The sequence below is a fragment of the Pituophis catenifer genome, unplaced genomic scaffold (genome assembly GCF_029215685.1).
Source record: "Pituophis catenifer annectens isolate HBS135680 unplaced genomic scaffold, rPitCat1.0.hap2 SCAF_4, whole genome shotgun sequence".
Classification (NCBI taxonomy): Eukaryota; Metazoa; Chordata; class Lepidosauria; order Squamata; family Colubridae; genus Pituophis; species Pituophis catenifer.
The window spans coordinates 25,958,508-25,977,676 of NW_027256884.1; the positions used below are offsets into that span (position 1 = coordinate 25,958,508).

General features: G+C 37.9%; 1 protein-coding gene and 1 pseudogene across 1 annotated transcript in view; both read right to left on the reverse strand.

The window, feature by feature from the left end:
• ITGBL1 (integrin subunit beta like 1) overlaps window positions 1-19,169 on the reverse strand; it is a 174,624-nt gene that overhangs the window by 112,497 nt on the left and 42,958 nt on the right. The window lies entirely within an intron of this gene.
• Window positions 9,671-19,054, reverse strand: LOC139317200 (protein tyrosine phosphatase type IVA 2 pseudogene; annotated as a pseudogene).

Genomic DNA, 19,169 nt, shown 5'->3' on the forward strand with positions numbered 1-19,169 from the left:
TATCAATTTATTAGTTTATCAAAGTTTTTGTTGATATGGGTTTCCTTTATTATTAGTGCTTTTAACATGTTAGCTTCTCAGAGTCACATCCGCATCTATATGGATTAAATCAATCAATCAAAATAATTAATATTAATGGAAATACAATGCAACCCATCATAGGGGAAGGTTGCAACCACAGGATCTGAATGCCCCTTTAGTCTGCTATCACGGAACCAGCTGTTGATGGGTAAAAATGTATTCTCCCATCTGATGTTTCTTTTAAATGGAACTTGTACAAGATCGATTATGTGCCATCAAATTGCTTTTGACTCCTAGCAAGCATCAAGATAGATTTAGTCAATCATTTTATATTTTCTATCCATATGGTTTTTTTATTAAAAACTTTTATCAAAAACAAATAAGACCAGGTGTGATTAGATTTTCGTCAATCATTTTATAATTTTCTATCCATGTAGTTTTCTTGGTAAACATATTTTACCAAAAAATCAAATTAAGTTTAAAAATTAAAACCAAGAAAAATTTTACTACATCTTGTGACAATGAATGTATTTTTAAATTTAGTGTAGGAGAAAGCACATTCTTCCACCACAACCATCACCACCTTCACACCATATTGAAATTTTTATTTATTTATTCAATTTCTATAGACCAGGGGTGTCAAATTCACATCGGCATGGCGTCGGCACATGACGTATCAGGACTTTTTTCCCCCTTTGCTAAAATAGGGGTGGGCGTAGCCAGCCTGTGACGCATCCAGCCTACGGGCCGGGAGTTTGACAGCCCTGTTATAAACGCTGATCTCAGTCAATGACTCTGGGTGGCTTAAAATTTTTTAAAAAATTTGATAGTTAAAAACACTAAAGATACCCAGATTAAATATACATAGGACAAAGATATTTGGCCAGTTAGCAATTCAACCAGGGAATAGGGCCCTGAATACATTTAGCACCTCAGGTATGGGAGGCTAACATGATTGGGGCCCAGGGGTGGGTTCTAATTTTTTTTACTACCGGTTCTGTGGGCGTGGCTTATTTTGTGGGTGTGGCTTGGAGGTCATGTGACTAGGTAGGCGTGGCTAGCTGGTCAAAGTCATTTCTGGAAGGTCCTCGCGCTTACGATCCGACTCATTTGTTTGCTTTTAACACTGATCAGCTGTAGGATGGCCCTTTGAAGCCCCGCGGCAAAAGTTTAAACAGTTTTTTTCCCTCTAGTCATCATCTGGGACTCAGGAGGCAGCAATAGATTGGGGGTGGGACCAAATAAAAGGTAAAAATAAAGTGGGGGTGGGGGGGGCAGGGGGCGGGGGGGAGAACCAGTTCGGTGACATCATATCGTCACCGCTACCGGCTCGGCTGAACCGGATCGAACCGGGAGGAACCCACCACTGTTGGGGCCAGTCTAATCTCCAAATGGAGGATGTTTCGTAGAGCAGGAGCCACTGCAGAAAAAGCTTGTCTTTTAGTTCCCCTGCCAGGGACTCTGTGATATGATCTATCAAATGTTTTACATTCATGGTATATAAATAGGGTGGAGTACTACTCCAATTCTTTTCAGGTAGAATAATAACAATTCAATTTCTTTTGGAGTATACAGACCCATCCAATCTTTTAATATTGAACCAGTTTTGCATTTAGCTAAAGGCATTATAAAGCTGCTTCCATTGACTCTTTGTGGTGACTCAAATGTTTACAGGAAGATTATGAATGGGGCTTGCATCCATACGCATAACCACTCCATATTTTTTTTAATTTGTTTTATTGAATTTTTGCAATTAAACTATCATTATTCAACTCTTGTGCATGACTGTGACCATTTACATATCATCACACTAGTATTAGTGTGATGATATGTAAATATCATGATGATCTATATATTTTTACTAAATCTACATTCTATTATTTTCCTTTTTTCCTATTTTTGATCCAATTATACATTTTTCCCAAATTACGTAAAAATCTGAGTCCATCAATCCTTTCAATTCAAGTGTCATTTTGTCCATCTCGGGACAATTCAATATCTTTTTAATTATTAAATCTTCAAAGGGTATATTTGAGCTTCTCCAACATTGCGCAAAGGCCAATCTTGCCGCAGCTGTCATGTGTAGAATAATATATGTTGGGTTTTTTCCCCCTATTTCCTTTTCATTATTCCTAGAAGAAACAATTCTGGTGTGTATTCTACCTGGAAGCCTGTTACTTCTTGTATCCAACTATGTATTTTCAGCCAATATTTTTTTTGTTTCGGAGCATAACCACCATGTATGAAAGAAGGTACCTTGCTTTTGTAACCACTCCATAATTTATGCCAGTGATAGAGATGTCTAGTTGCTCTCTTCGACTCACTTATATGCAGCACCGAACCTCCAACCAATACCACAGATGACTGGATATTATAAAAAGAGAGAGACTTGAACAATGCTTTGAAGCAAATGAGAACATTGCTGGGGGGGGGAAATGCTCCTTTTACCAGGTGTTACAGGACACAAAGTTTAAACTTAAAGTACAAGGCCACTCCCATTTGAGTTTGCAAGACTAACAAAAATAATGTAAGTACAACTGAGGCCAAAAACTTTTATTAATTGCAGGGCACTTCAGAGTTCAAGCCAAAAGAGTGTGAATCCATTGCATCATATGCAGAGGAACTTTAAAAAGTTCTGAACATTGCAAATTTGGTGTAGGGCTAAATGCATTAAGAGGTCAGATAATGTGGAATTCTGAAAGGAAAAAAATATTTAACAGAGCCAAACTGAACATTTAATAAATTATTTGAAAATGCTATCACTATGGAAACTGCTGCTAGAGATATTATAGAGGTCTAGTCAAGCAATTATTAGTAATCTTGGCAGAACATACAAGCAGAGCATAAGAGGTCAAATGAACTGTGCTATCATTATGGCAGAGGTTAACACAGAGCAGTTATGCAGATTTAAAGGAAATACCTGCAGGCAACACTCGAGAAGATAGACTCAAGATTCAGAGGTTCTCAACAGACAAACACTTGTTTAGTGAAAAGAAGGACTAGGGGTGACATCAGGGGTGAAATCCAGCAGGTTCTAACAGGTTCTGGAGAACCGGTAGCCGAACTTTTGAGCAGTTCGAAGAACCGGTAGCAGAAAATTTGAGTAATTCCTAGAACCGGCAAATACCACTTCTGGCTGGTCCCAGAGTAGGGTGGGAATAGAGATTTTGCAGTATCCTTCCTTGCCACGCCCACTAAGCCACACCATGCCTACCAAGCTACACCTACAGAACTGGTAAAAAAATTGGGATTTCACCACTGTGTGACAGGATAGCAGTGTTCCAATATTTGAGGGGCTACCACAAAGAAGAGGGTAGAAAACCTATTTTCCAAAATTCCTGAAGGCATGACAAGAAGCAATAGCTGGAAATTAACCAAAGGGGAGAAACAATCTAGAACTAAGGAGAAACACTCACTTTTGGAGGCTGGTGCTACCATTTAATTTCCCACAATATCATCTCTTGATAACTATTTAACTCTGAACTGGAAGTGGTGCTAAAAAAGAATGTCATTACTTGCATTTACTTGACATGCTAGTAAGATAATGCTCCATATTTTGCAATCTTAATTTCAGCAGAATATGGAACAAAAACTGCCAGATATACAAACTGGATTTAAAAGCTTGCAGAAGCACCAAAACTGCTAATTTCTAATGATAAAAGAGAGCTTCTCAAAGTCGTCTATGCAGTGATGGGATTCAAGTAATTTAACAACCGGTTCTCTGCCCTAATGATTTCTTCCAACAACCAGTTTGCCAAACTGCTCCAAAAGTTAACAACCGGTTCTCCCGAAGTGGTGCGAACTGGCTGAATCCCACCACTGCATCTATGTTTCCTTTATTGTTTATATAAAGTTTTCTTTTACTGTGTGTAGACCATACAAATTGTAGATAGTCCTTGACAGCAGTGGTTAGAATGCAGTATTGCAGGCCAATTCTGCTGACTGCCAGCAATTCAATTCTCACCGGCTCAAGGTTGACTCAGCCTTCCATCCTTCCAAGGTCAGTAAAATGGGGACCAGATTATTGGGGTCAATATGCTGATTCTGTAAATTGCTTAGAGAGGCTATGAAGCACTGTGAACCATTATATGGTAGTCTTTGAGTTACAACAATTCATTTAGTGACCGTTCATTAAAAAATGTGACTTATGACCATTTTTTTACATTTATGACCATTGCAGCATCCCCATGATCATGTGATCAAATTTCAGACTGTTGGCAACTGTCTCACATTTATGATGGTTATGGTGTCCCAGATCATATGATCATCTTTTGCGACCTTCTGAGAAGCAAAGTCAACAGATAAACCAGATTTACTTAATAACCATGTTACTGATTTAGCAACTGCAATGATTCACTTAACAACTATGGCAAGAAAAGTTGTAAAACGAGGCAAAATTCACTTAACAAATGTCTCACTTAGCAACATAAATTCTGGGCTCAATTATGGTCGTACGTTGAGGTCTACCTGTATAAGTGCTATTGCTATTGAAAAGATTGGAGTATCTAACCACCTCATTTGCCTATTGAAGAATTTTAAAACAATAGTTAAAATGGAAAACAATACTTAGAATAGAATATGGAAGAAGTAAACAGTTGAAGCATGTCCAATTTGTATTCGATCATCATATTCATGAGAAACTTTGGTTTGGAAGAAAAAGAAATTATAATTAAATCTGCTGGAAGAGATACCAAGTCAAATATACAATGATACTACTTTGACAGCTAGATACAAGGAAGACTTACGGAAACTCTTGTTGAAGGTAAAAGAAGACTGCACTAAAATTGATTTGGTCTCTCAACATTAAGCAAACTAAAATTATGTTAACCGTCACTTCTAACCTAATGCAAATAGGCAGGAAGAATTTGAGATAGGGATAGATTCTACCTTCATGGGCAAAAATTTACAGAAATAGTAAATATAGTCATGAAAGAAACAACTGTCTGCTTTTTGGAAAAAGACTATGATACACCCAGACATAATATTAAAATGCAGAGACATCACACTGATAACAAAGGAAGTTACATGTTCTCATTACCATAATTTTCAGTGTTATAATAAACAGCTTGAAAGTTAGATCAACAGAAAGACTGAATTAAAACAAATGCATGCATTTGAATTGCGGTGCTGGATGCTGCAAAAAACAAACAAACAATTCAGTACTAGATGAAGTAAAACTAGACTGTTCGTAAGAAGCACTAATATTTAAGATTTACATTTCAGACAGATAATACAGTGATATCAGTTCCTGGTAAAGGCCATGAGACATAAAAAAAATCTAAAGGAAGCGAAAAAGGGATTGGCACTATAAGACAAATTAGCTAGATACTATCACTGATGACACAAGCATAAAAGTACAACAAATAAGCAGTTACTGACCGTCAGGGACACAAATTCTCAGAAATAACTGAATAAAATGTTGTAGTAACTCATCTAGAATACAAATATTCCAACACATTTAGACTATCCTAAAATGCAGTCTTATTAAAGTCACCACATAAACCTGTTACTTCAGTTATCACCAAAGCTGCACCATAAATTCAATTAAAAGTATTTCAATTCAAATTTGGGAACAAATGAACAACTTTCTATTCAATAACCAGAAATTTCTTCTGTAGCTCGGGGAAATGAGTTTCCATTCATTTTCAACAAAGACTAATAAATGGTTGATCAGCAGCAAAACCAGAAGTAGAATGTACGTGTAAAAAGTGTCTTATATTCTGTGATGTTCCCATAAATAGGCCATGGTCATAACAAACAGTCCTAATTTTTTTAAAAAAGGATGTTATATTCCAAAGGAAGACAATACTCTTTGGCATTTTTAAAAAATCCTTTTGCTTCTCTATGTGTGATTTTAACAAAATCCTGTCACAAAAACTTTTGATTTTCTACTGAAATCCTTTTCCGTCTATTTGTCTAGGTCCTAGGAAATGAGTATGTCCAAAAATAAATTAATTATTTACACTGTTGTAACAAAACAAGTATTTTTAAACAAAAGAACATCTGAGTCGGACCAGGCTTTATCATATGAAAGCAGGATTTTTTTTCTTCCTAGCATTTCCTGCAACTGCAAGGTCAGTTTTATTTCGGCTCAACCAATTATTGATCCATTGGTTGCAATAGGAATTGATTGATCAGCTTGTATAGAACCGAGGTGGCGCAGTGGTTAGAATGCAGTACTGCAGACTACTTCAGCTGACTGCTAGCTGCAGTTCGGCAGTTCAAAATCTCACTGGTTCAAGGTTGACTCAGCCTTCCATCCTTCCGAGGTGGGTAAAATGAGGACCCAGATTGTTGGGGGCAATATGCTGACTCTGTAAACCGCTTAGAGAGGGCTGTAAAGCACTATGAAGTGGTATAGAAGTCTAAGTGCTATTGCTATTGTTGCCTGAGCCTGATGTCATGAGCTGAGGGAGAGTGACTGGCCCCAAAACATCCAGTGGCTTTCATGGCTAAGGCAGAACTGGAACTCACAGTCTCCTAGTTTCTAGCCTGGTGCCTTAACCACTAGGCCAAACTGTCTCTCTAAACGATTAATGAAAGTATCTCCATCTAGAGGTCATTTCTGATGCAGGAATTTTTTTTTTCATATAAATTATGGTGAAAAGTTGAATCTCATACAAACTTTTCACATGCCCACGAATTTATCTGTCTTTATCAAAATTTCAAATCAAGGGACTGCATTTGTCTTTGTTAATATTAGCATTCCCATTAGCAAGTTAAGTAATCCTTTCCTTAATAGATTTTGCAACCTATTTCTCTTAGTTTTTATTTAAGAGCTAGGCATTCTGACACCTAAATTTATCCACTGTGCTTTGTCCTACCTTTTTTTTCAATGATTGGAGGAGAAGGTATTTTTCAGAGTGACTGGGGGATAATGAATTCAGATTATAGGCTATAATAATTCAAGTATAGCATTTTATGCAGTGCTGATTAAGTCTGAACTTGATATATTTGAAGAGCCTGAATCTGAGAATCTAATCTGCTAACAAAAGGTGTTGTTTACTAGGTTTTTAGGGACAAGGTTAAAACTTTACAGTGTCACACCCCAATATCATTTTCAAAGAGGAATATGATCTTAGATTCTAGATTACAAAAATACTTGCTTTATGAATATTTTCCGCTTTCCTCCGGCATAAGAATCAAGGTATAAAGAATCAAAGAATAATGAAAAATAAAGAAAAAGATCAAAATATGACTTCTGCTCTTCTTTCTATTGAGTAGTTAGAATACAGAATATAGAATAACAGAGTTAAAAGGATCCCTTATGAGGGTTTTGGAAAGTAACCACAGAGTCAGGTAGTGCGTTCCAGGCATTGACCACTCTGTGCTCAAGTCGTGTTTTCTGCAATTAAGTTTGGAGCGTTTTACCTTAAGTTTGTATCTATTGTGTGCTCATGTATTATTGTGTTTGAAGCTGAAGTAGTCATTGACAGGTGGGACATTGTAGCAGATAATTTTGTGTACTACGCTTAGGTCAAACCGAAGGCAGCGTAGTTCTAAGTTGTCTAAGCCCAAAATTTCAAGTCTGGTGGCATAAGAAATTCTATTGGAGGACTCTTCTCGTGAAATATCTCTGGACTCTCTCAATTGTATTAATGTCTGATATGCAGTGCAGGTTCCAGACACATGAGTTGTATTCGAGAATTGGTCTAGTAAATGTTTTGTATGCTCTAGTTAGTAGTACCATATTACCAGAGAAGAAGCAACACAATATTAGGTTAACAACTCTTAATGCCTTTTTGGCAATGTTGTTACAGTGGGCTCTGGCACTTAGATCTTTGGAAATGAGTACTCCAAGGTCCTTGACAGAGTGAGGGTCATCTACAAGGTCATGCCCATCTAGCTTATATTTTATGTTCTGATTGTTTTTGCCAATGTATAAGACAGAGCATTTGTTGGTTGAGATTTGAAGTTGCCATTTGTTTGACCAATCTGACACATAGTCAAGATCTTTTTGAAGGGTAGCAGCATTGTCGGTGGTGTTGAATAGTTTTACATCATCAGCAAAGAGAACGCAGTTGCTTTTAATATGATTGCAAACATCATTTATGTAAAGTATAAAGAGTGTTGGTCTTAAAACGCTGCCTTGGGGAACACCACTGTTGACAGGTACAGGATTTGATAGAGCGCTTCCTATTTTGACCACTTGTTGCCTGTTTGAAAGGAAAGCAGTTATCCATTTATGGAGGAATCCAAAAATGCCATAAGATTTTAGTTTTAGAAGTAGTTTGTCATGTACCACTGAATCAAAGGCTTTACAGAAGTCTATGTAAATTGTGTCTATTGCTTTGCCCTGATCAAGATGTGTAGTCTATATGTTTTTGCAGTGTAGTAGTTGCAGATTACAGGTTAATTTTTTTCTGAAACCAAATTGTTTGTTAGAGAGTAGGTTGTTTGTCTCTAGGTGGTATAAATCTATGTATACATATATGTATATCTATGTATAGAGGTATAGTATACATCTATGGCAATGTCATTCTTTTTTTCCTTTTATATTGACCCATATTCTTAGTTTTGTGCATTTTTGTAGGGATGTAATAATCTCTTACATATAATGCAACTCCACCTCCTCTTTTGTTAGGTGTGTTCCTTTTGAACAGTTTGTATCCCTCCATCACTACATTCCAGTCATGAGTTTCATCCCATCAGTTTTCAGTAATGGCAAATATATCATACTTGCCCTCATGTACTAGTATTTCAAGTTTACTTTGTTCTCCAAACTGTGAGTGTTTGTGTATTGGTATTTGAGTCTTGTATGGTTGACCCTCAGTATGCTTCCTATATCTCCTACTTTATATTTGAGTTTTTCTTCCTTCCCATTATTCCCTACCTCATTGTTTGACTGGTTGTCTTGGGTTTGTGCTTGTGATTCAGTCCTAAAAATCCTAAGGTTTGGTCACCCTCCACCCTCAATTTTAATTTAAAGACATTCTGATAAGTTGAGCCAGTCATTTTCTAAATACATCCTTCCCAGTTCTTGTGAGGTGCAGCCCATCCCTTACCATAAGCCCTTCATGTAGGTAATGCAGACCATGGTCTACAAATCCTACATTCTCTTGATGGCACCAACTCTTTGTGTCACAATTGATATCAGGGTATTTATGTGTTTCCTACATACATTTGTTAATTGGTTAGCAACATGTTCATCTATTTCTTCTGTTACTAGTTACTATCCTTCTTTTTATTATTATTAGTTATTACCGTATTTCCTTGAAAATAAGACCTAACCAGAAAATAAGCCCTACCATGATTTTTCAGGATGTTTGTAATATAAACCCTACCCCCAAAATAAGCCCCAGTTAAATTTGTCAACCAGACGGACACATTTAGTACCGTATTTTCCTGAAAATAAGACCTAACTAGAAAATAAGCCCTGATGCATCTTTTGGAGCAAAACTTAATATAAGACCTAGTCTTATTTTTGGGGAAACACGATAGTTACTATTATTCTCTTTCTCCTCCCTCTTTTTTTAACCTTTTTTAATCCCCAGACCCATAAATCATCAGATCAGCCTTTTCTTCTGGTCAGCTTCACCATTTCTGCAAGTTCTGGCAATACAATGTTCCTCTGTATTTTATTATTCTTCCATCTTTGTGTACAGGAATATTGTTGCACGTACTGTATTTCCCATATTTCCAGAATAATTCACTTTTTCATAGCTTTGGCAGTTATCTTGATGATGGTTGGCCAAAAATTGGCTAGAACACACCTGTTGGAAGCAGGTTGTGATATTTGCAATACAAAATGAATAGTTGCTGAAGTACCTTTCTACTCTTATATTCCTGTTATCTCAATGTACTGAGATAAATTGTAATTCTGAAATTCTTTTCCTCAACTACTCTGAGTGCCAGATGACTGCAAAGAATATAAATTCTTCCATTCCGGACAAGTCAGTTAGAGCTGAAGTAGCTTCTTAGATGAGAAATATTTTCAAAGAAAAGAAAGCAGGGAATAAAGTCCAGTTCTTTTTCTTCTTGTTGTGCCATATCTGTCATCGGACGTTGGCGATCATGTTGGCAATCCTATTTTTGTCAACAGTCGCATGAAAAAGTGCTGCTGAGTTTTGTCCAAACCAGTCCCTTAGGTTTTGAAGCCATGATGTTCTTCTTCTGCCTTTTCAAAAGTCCAGTTGTCTTTTGAAAAAGTATCTTTGCGACAACTATCATCTGGATGATTGAGAATCTCCATAGGCATATGGATCCCGGGAATTTGGATCTCTTTCTTATAATCCTTCCTTTCCCAGGACCACCACTACCACCACCTCCTCCTCCTCCTCCTCCTCCTCCTCTTCTTCTTCCCCCACTCCAATTATTCTGGGCTAGGGCACTTTCTTTAAAATATAGTAAGCTAGCTTTGACATGCCTGGAAGCTTTCTTACACATCCAAAATAAGTCAAATGAATTTATTTAGTTTGAAATAAAACTAATAATACAACTGAAAATGTGAGCTTCGGTCCTCATTTTGACTTTGAATTCCATAGATCAGAACTAATAAATGAATGTTGCAGGTAAACAAGCTGAAATGCATCTATGAAGTTTAGATTTTGTGGAGCTCTTTTGTGTTTATTACTGACTTTATTTTCCCAATGATTTTCCAGGAAGCAGAAATGTCAGTCACTCCCCAGAAGTCAGACTCATAAGTGCACAAACAAGAAGAAAATTACTTGCAGTATATTGAAAGCGGTAGAATTCTTCTGTGAGAGGATATGAAATAATGACCTAAACTTTGATGTTTTTCAAATAATCCATAACATTTCTCACAACAAACAATTATAAAAGAAAACTATCTTAATAAGAAGCAAAGAAAGAAGAATGGAAAGAGCAACAGGGGGTGGGAAGAAATTTGATTGTTTCCCCCATTCAATAGAGAAGTTTTCCTAATTTAAATCTGTAAGGCCTCTGTAGCTGCAGAAATACTACTTTCCATGTTGAAAAGAGATTCAGAAAGATTTACTCCATTTTGTTGGTCCTCATTAAAGAAGAAAAAACAAAAACCTTCGTTTTGCTCCTTTGTGGCTAATCAGAAATCTTAACTAATTGTTTAGAAAAAGATTTGAGAGTTTTTCAACATGAAAAAATGGGTTGAGAAAAGATGAATTTGTAGATACCCTTTTTTCAGGCAATAAAATTTATGCCTTTCATTTTACTCCTCTTTTCTCCTTAGCGGTGAGGACATCAATTTAAAATTACTAAGGTGTTGCTTTTTTGCAGTCATTAAATGCTACTTTATATAGCACAATGCCTACATATGCAGACAACCATATTCTGATTCAAGATCATAATCCTTTTAATAAAATATCCCACTTAGAATTTTGTCTCCTCCCCAAAATGGCTGCTGAGGGGGTGAGAGCTTTTTTCTTCTCTTACCGACAATCTGCTGTGTTTGCTGCCAGAGCTGGTTCTTTGGCAGCCTTGCACCCTGTCTTTCAGACAGTTGTGGACCTACCTGGGAGGGGGAATCTTGAAGATTGCAGCTCCTTTTGGAAGCAGCTGGAAAGTTAATGGTCTTTTTACATCTCTTCCTACCAGCAGAAAGTTTTTGTAAACATGCCTGGGACTTTTAACTTCACTTTTTGAATTTCTACTTTTATTTTTGTTCTTTATCTCTAAATGTTAATTGGCTGACTGAATGCTGATTTATTTCAATCCCCCCGGCTGAATGTTATCTGCTTTTCCTGCTTCTTCTTCGATTTATTTGGTTTACATCAGTTTCTAGTCTCTCATATGGAAACACGGCACATCTTTGCCGTGGATGGAAAATGTTTATATTTGAACTTTTATCTTTTTGAATATTGAATCTGTATTTTAGCAACTTGAAAAAAAGGTTTTGGAACAAAATGGTCTCTTTTGTTTGTTTTCTGTTCTGCTTATCTACTTCACTGAGCAACAGCCTATTGGATTATAGAGAGAAGAAGGCTGACACTCAGGAGAGGAAAAAGAGACTGCTCAGCAGTAGGCAATCTCTAGTAGAATTCTTTTCTAAAAGGTTTGATGAACTTATAAAGACTATGGAAAATATTTTGAAGAAACCAGCCATAAATATTTTAGATCCACAAAAGGAATTTGTTTTTAAAGCAGCAGACTTGTTGGCAAGAAATATAGATTCAGAAACAATAGAGAACACAGATTGCAGAAGATATTCAGAGTCAGCAGTTTGATTCTCTGGTAGTAAATAGACTGGGAAGAAACATAGATCCAGAAATATCAGACATAGGTGCGCTTCAAGGTCTTAGTTACCACCTTTAGAGCGCTCCATGGCATCGGACCGGGGTACTTACGAGACCGCCTTCTGCCACCAATAGCCTCTCACCGCCCAGTACGCTCCCATAGAGAGGGGCTTCTCAGGGTGCCGTCAGCCAAACAATGTCGACTGGCGGCCCCCAGGGGGAGAGCCTTTTCTGTGAGGGCACCCACCATCTGGAACGAGCTCCCCCCAGAGATACAGAAGATTCCGGATCTGCGCACTTTCCGCCGTGCCCTCAAAACATTCCTGTTTCAGCAGGCCGGCCTGGCCTAACTTTCCCTTTATATTGCTTTTTTATTTTATTTTAAACTGGGATGTCTTGAATTATCTAGGACCAGAATGTTTAGTATATTTTAATTGGTTTTTTTTATTATTAACGTTTGTATTACATGTATTTTTATCATTCGCTGTTCACCGCCCTGAGTCCCTTAGGAATAGGGCGGTATATAAATTTAATAAATAAATAAATAAATAAATAAATATTGGAAGCATTGGAGGCCTGGCCTTTTAGGTTAGATGTCAACCTTCTGGCTGATGAACCCAACCCAAAGCAAGCATGGCCGAGACGATCCAATCTCTTAATGCAAAACTTTTTTGAGTACATCCATTTTGGCACAGATGAAGGCAAAACCAGATCTAACTAATTCCCACAGCAACCTACATAATTAAAGTATAGATTCTCCCTCCCCGCTATTAGACCAGGTCACATTGCCCAATGGAGTTTCATAATATTGCTATGAGAAAAAGTCTTTGGCTCTGGCAAACACCTGTTGAAGTGTCCTTGGTTCTCACGGCTGTCTTCTTGATGTCTGGAGCCTACATTTCATCTCTCTCTTCCGTCTTCACTGGTTCGTTAGCCAGCTGAGAAGTCATAATGGTTGCAACCACATTCCAGTTTGGGCACTAGCTGCCGAAAAGGTTCGCCATCACTGGTATAGGATCTCCTGCTTGGGCGAAGGGTTGGACTAGATGACCTACAAGGTCCCTTCCAACTCTGTTATTATTCTGTTAAATACATCTTCCTGAACTTTAATCCTCTGCTTTTATATAACAGTAGAGAACCCTCTGAGTGGATAAGGGGTAAATGGGTCTTTTTAAAGGAGTCTGAAGGAGAGTGGGGAATGAACTTACTACATTTAATTGTGGAACCATCTTATTTGTTTTTTTCTGTGAAGATAGTTAGGTTTTGGAGATTGGTCTTATTGAATGTAATTAATCAACTGATTAAGAGACAACATTAAAAAGCAAATGTGGATATTTGATCAGGGACCAATTAACATTAATTTTTGGGATGAGCTGGGATTGAAGCTATGTCAAATTTCCTACAAGTTGATTACAATAAGAGTTTGTTAACATACGGTTTTGGAATTTCAATTTTGTCTTTTATTATTACTAATAACTTTGCATTATTTTTATACTTTTATATTATAGTTTTATTATTATTGTTTTTCCTGTTAACTATTTAGTTATTAATATAGTTTAGAGAAAACAGGCTAACAATTTATAAACAAGTTTAGTAGTTTAAAACCTTTTTGGCCTGTTTTGTAAGGGGTGGAAAACTAACACTGCTGTATTATATTAATCAGCATTCAATTAGGGAGGATTCTATGTGTGCATGTGTTAGTCTTTTTTTCCTAAGACACTTTTTCTTTTTAATATCCCGTTTGTTGTTGTTTTTTAAAATATTTCGGCGGTTTGTATCTTAATCTTCTTCAAACAACATTTTGTCTCCATTAATCTTTAGACCATGGATGCAATAAATGTGGCACATCAGTATCTTAAAGAGAACAACTCTGAATATTGATATAAAAATCTGGGAAACATGTTTAGCATTTTGATAGATGCAATGGTAGTAGATGTCTTAAGCCTTGTAGGTGCTTAAGGAACCCATTCATTCCTTAAACCTAATAAATCTCAATGGTCCCAAATGGTTCCTAGCTCCTCTACTCCTCTACTTCTGGAGTAGTACTGTCCAAATAGCATTGAAAGCTGAGGGCAGCCTTGAAGTTGTGTTCCCCGGCTTATGTTTTCATAGAAGCACTTTCCTTGCTGTAGCCTCACTCTCTGTCTATTAGAGTAAAGATAATTCAATGATAAACAAGAGCCAGCAGAGAAATATATTGCATGCAGTGCAACATTCATTAAAGCAGAAAAACAAATGAAAATAGTAAGCAAAGCCAGCAGATAAAAATCCCAGAGCTAGTTAATGAATCAAGACAATATAGTAAAAATCATACTTTATCAAATCTGGCAATTTTCTCAAACAAGATGTTGTGAAGGAGAAAAGTACTTTACAATCTAAAATGTTCTTCTGATAAATGGTTTGACTGTCAGTGTCGCATATATGTATTGATTCAAATATACTTTTGGGAGCTCAGTGAGTATGTTTGGGTGGGCCAATCTTTTAACTCATCAATCCAATTCACAATTCAGCTCACAAACCCAACCTGATATGCTACTGCATGATGGATGGATAGAGGGAGGGAGGGAGGGAGGGAGGGAGGATTGATTTTTAAAATTTTGCACAAAATTTCCACATTCTATACTTGCCTGTTTTCTAATTTAATCCAATTGCAGACTATCAGTGGTACAGGTAGTGTTGGACTTATGATCACAATTGAGCCCAAAATTTCCATTACTAAGTGAGACAGTTGTTAAGTGAGTTTTGCCCCATTTTACAACCTTTCTTGCTACAGTTGTTAAGGGAATCACTGCAGTTGTTAAGTAACACAGTTGTTAAGTGAATCTGGCTTCTCCATTGACTTCGCTTGTAAGAAGGTCGGAAAAGGTGGTCCCATGAACCTGCAAATGTCCAAATTTTGATTATGTAACCATGGGGATGCTGCAACGGTTGTGTGAAAAATGGTCATAAGCAGGGGTGGGTTCTAAATTTTTTTACTACCGGTTCTGTGGGTGTGGCTTATTTTGTGGGCGTGGCTTGATGGTCATGTGACAATTCTTTAGGATTTAGCAGAGATACTGGTCTACCAGGCTTTTAACTGCTTGCAGAGCTGTACCAGTCTACCCATTTGTTCTTGGAGTGTCCTGGTCTACCCATTTGTTTTTGGAGGCACCGGTCTACTCATTCGTTTTTGGAGGCACCGGTCTACCACTACACTGCCTTTTAACACTGATCAGCTGTACGGTGGCCCTTTGAAGCCCCGTGGCAAGAGTTTAAACAGTTTTTTTCTTTCTAGCCGATCAGCTGGGACTCGGGAGGCAGCAATAGATTGGGGGTGGGGCCAAATAAAAGGTAAGAATAACACGGGGGGGGCGAGAGGGTCCAGTTCCCGAACAAAGAGAACCAGTTCGGTATGTCATATCGTCACCGCTACCGGCTCGGTGGAACCGGGAGGAACCCACCACTGGTCATAAATGACTTTTTTCAGTGTCGTTGTAACTTTGAGCGGTCCCTAAATGAATTGATGTAAGTCAAGGATGACCTAGATTACGCTTATTTTTTTCAGTGGTATAAAAGTTGCAAATATTTCTTTACTGATATGTCTAAAAATAGATATATCAGTCAAGAAATCTCAGAAGAGAAGGCATCTGTACTTGATATTCTGAAAGAACCAGCCTGCTGAATTTATTTCCGCCTACCTTTCTTAAGCAAACATGGTCATTCTTTTACATGAGCATTCAGCCACGGCCCTTTGTTATGTTAATTCATAACTTTCTCTTTGTGTATTTGCCTCTCATTTTGTCTTGATCATCAGGGTGGTGCTTCCTTTCATACTGCCAATACTAATAGCCTCTTTATTAGTCAGTTCCAGATTCTTTGAGTGTGCTTTATTTACTGGATCCATTTTTGGTATGTACTTCCCTCTCCTTTAAAAAAAAAAAATAGCAGCATTTTATAATAAAAAGTAGGGGAGAATTAGAAGAAAATCTAATTAAAGGCCCATTTCATGCAAGAAACAGAAACTAAGCAAATAAGGGGCAATTAAAGAGCATTACCATGTGAACAGAAAGCAATTAGAAATAGAAGATAGAAGAAGAAAACTTTTAATGAAAGTTACAGTAGCCATGGGAACTTCAACGTGGCTTTTCCAGTCCATAACGGATATGCCTTATGCCATTCAAGTGAAATTCAATAAAGAAACAGAGAGAGACAGAGACAGAGAGTGGGGGGAAAAGGAGAGGTGGCAGGAGAGGGAGAGGGAGAGGGAGGGAGACAGAGGTACTATAAAAATACTATAAAAAAAACAAAAAGCTTCAACTTCAGACAAAAACTAAAAGGTAACAATGGATGCAATCTACATTTTTCTAGTGCCTAAGAAGATCAGACTGTAATCGTGGGGAAAAAAATCAGCAGCAGCAGAAAGAGCTTTGTCTTCATAAATTCCTGAAATCTGAGCCTTGATCACTGTGCTTCACCATCTGTCCAATCAGTGCCCAAGAGGTCTTTCCCACATTAACTCACCACCCATCCAGAAAGCTCTGATAAGTGCAACTCTGATGGGGGAACTACGACGTTGATTTTTGAATTCAAATATGCTCCCTTTCTTTCCACTCATTCATGGCGCTTTGCTTTGCGCAGGAAACGACAAAAAGGGCATCTGCTCCAGTAGCATCCAAATTGACGAATTAGGGCTGCAGCTTCATTGAGATTTTATTTGATTTTTCGCATTTCTAAAGCACCCATCTCCCTTAAAGAGATGGTTTAACCGGGTCTGGGCAAGCTGAAGTTATTTATTTATTCTTACATAATACCTAAAATTCTGCCCCAAATTGATGGTGCCAGGTTGTAAAACCTTAAAGAGGCCACAATCCTAGAATTATACATTAATAATAATAATAATAATAATTTTATTTCTATACCGCCCTTCTCCCGAAGGACTCAGGGCGGTGTACAGCCTATTTAAAAACACAAAAAACACGACAACAATTAAAATTTAAAATCATTAAATAATTAGGCTCCAATTAAAATCCCAGAAATTTAAAATACCCCAATTTAAAACATTATGTTAATAGCCCTGCCTGGCGGAACAACAGGGTCTTCAGAGCGCAGCGAAACACCCGGAGGTCGGAAATCTTTCGTATTTCGGGGGGCAATTCATTCCACAGGGCTGGAGCTCTGACATTGACCCATTATTAATATTATAATGGACATAATTTCCTTATTGAGCTTTGTTTCTCCCCATGTGAATATAGCACCCATATGTGGGGGAAAGTGTAATTCTTTTGCCTTTCCCTTCTTGGCTTGCTTGCAGCAAATCTCAAATTACACATCCTCAAGAGTGGAAGTAGGCAGGAGGAGGATGTGCAAGACAGTCATGAAATCCACATTTTTTTACTACCGGTTCTGTGAGCGTGGCTTGGTGGGCGTGGCAGGGGAAGGATACTGCAAAATCCCCATTCCCTTCCCACTTCCCACAAAATCTTCATTCCCACCCCACTCTGGAGCCAGCCAGAGGTGGTATTTGCCGGTTCTCCAAACTACTCAAAATTTCCGCTACCGGTTCTCCAGAACCTTTCAGAACCTGTTGGATTTCACCCCTAGTGCAAGATCTCCCAAACTTTGGGTATCTCAGACTGACTTGATACAGTGCTATTTGTGGAATTCTGTGGACAGCTGTCTATGCCCATACATGAGGAGCCTCGGTAGTGCAGCGGACTAAAGTGCTGTTAAGTGCTAGCACTTAGCTGCCAGCTGCCTGCAATTAGTGCAAGTTCGAATCTCACCAGGCTCAAGGTTGACTCAGCCTTTCATCCTTTTGAGGTAGGTAAATTGAGGACCCGGATTGTGGGGGCAATAAGCCAACTTTGTATAGGACCCGCTTAGGGGGGCCCGAAAGCCCTAATAAGCAGGTATATACAAAAAAGTATGCAGGCTATTGCTATAATGCATTGTAAGCCACCCTGAGTCTACGGAGAAGGGCGGCATATAAATTGGACTAATAAATAATAAATAAAATAAATAAATGATTTCTTCAGGAAACACTGTTGCATGCAGTATTGGCTGTGTTTGCATGATATGCTTAATTGGGGTCAGAAGAGACTTACTGTAGTCTGGTGAAACCGGGCAAGAGCAACATGCAAACACCTAAAAGAGGCTGCAAACATCCGAACCTAAAGCCTGGGAGAAGACTCAGGTCTTGAAGAGCTCCAGAATGCTACCAGGATGGGAGCCACCTGGATTTCAGGGGTAACCCTAATCCAATTACCAAGGATTTTAAATTTTAGGTCCATGAAATAAAAAGTAAGAAGGAGCAGAGAATACCAGGTTTTCAAACGCCTTTGCAGTGAGGGAGTCTGTCACCTTTAGGGAGTCTGTCAATGATAATTCCTCCCTGTTTTACTAGGGGGAACTGTGATTTTGTGCTTCTGGTATACTTCTGGCATTATTCCAAATAGAGAAGCTGCTTGCTGTTAAAAGCTCCATGTCGCTTCTGTCTTATGAACTGCACAGCATCCTCATACTTCATTCCACATTCAATAAGCACAAGGGCAACCAGTACAGGTGCTCATCCAAGACCAGCAACACAATGTACGGCTAGGCTCTTCACGAAATTTAACTTTCAGAAGATTTAGCCAATCATCAACAATCTGAAGAGATAGTGGTGCCCCATCATCAAAAGGCCAGTCCAAAACCTGAATGCCTTCTTTTTCTAATGGAGCAGTGTCATAAGTGGCTTCACATACTACTACTATTGTAGTTACTCCGTACTTCTTAAGTTCCTCTATGAACTTGTTTAAAGTTGCATTGGTTGGATTATGAGTGATAAGGAATCTCATGTTCTTGTGGGTGATTTCCACAGGAGTTGGGCAGTTCATTTGGGCCATGGTTTAATTTAGTTAAAATTTTCAGTGACTGAGAGTTTCTTTTTTCAAAAAAAAACAAACTCTAACTGATTAATGGAGAAATTAAAATCTACTTCACAAAAAGCCACTAAAAGTT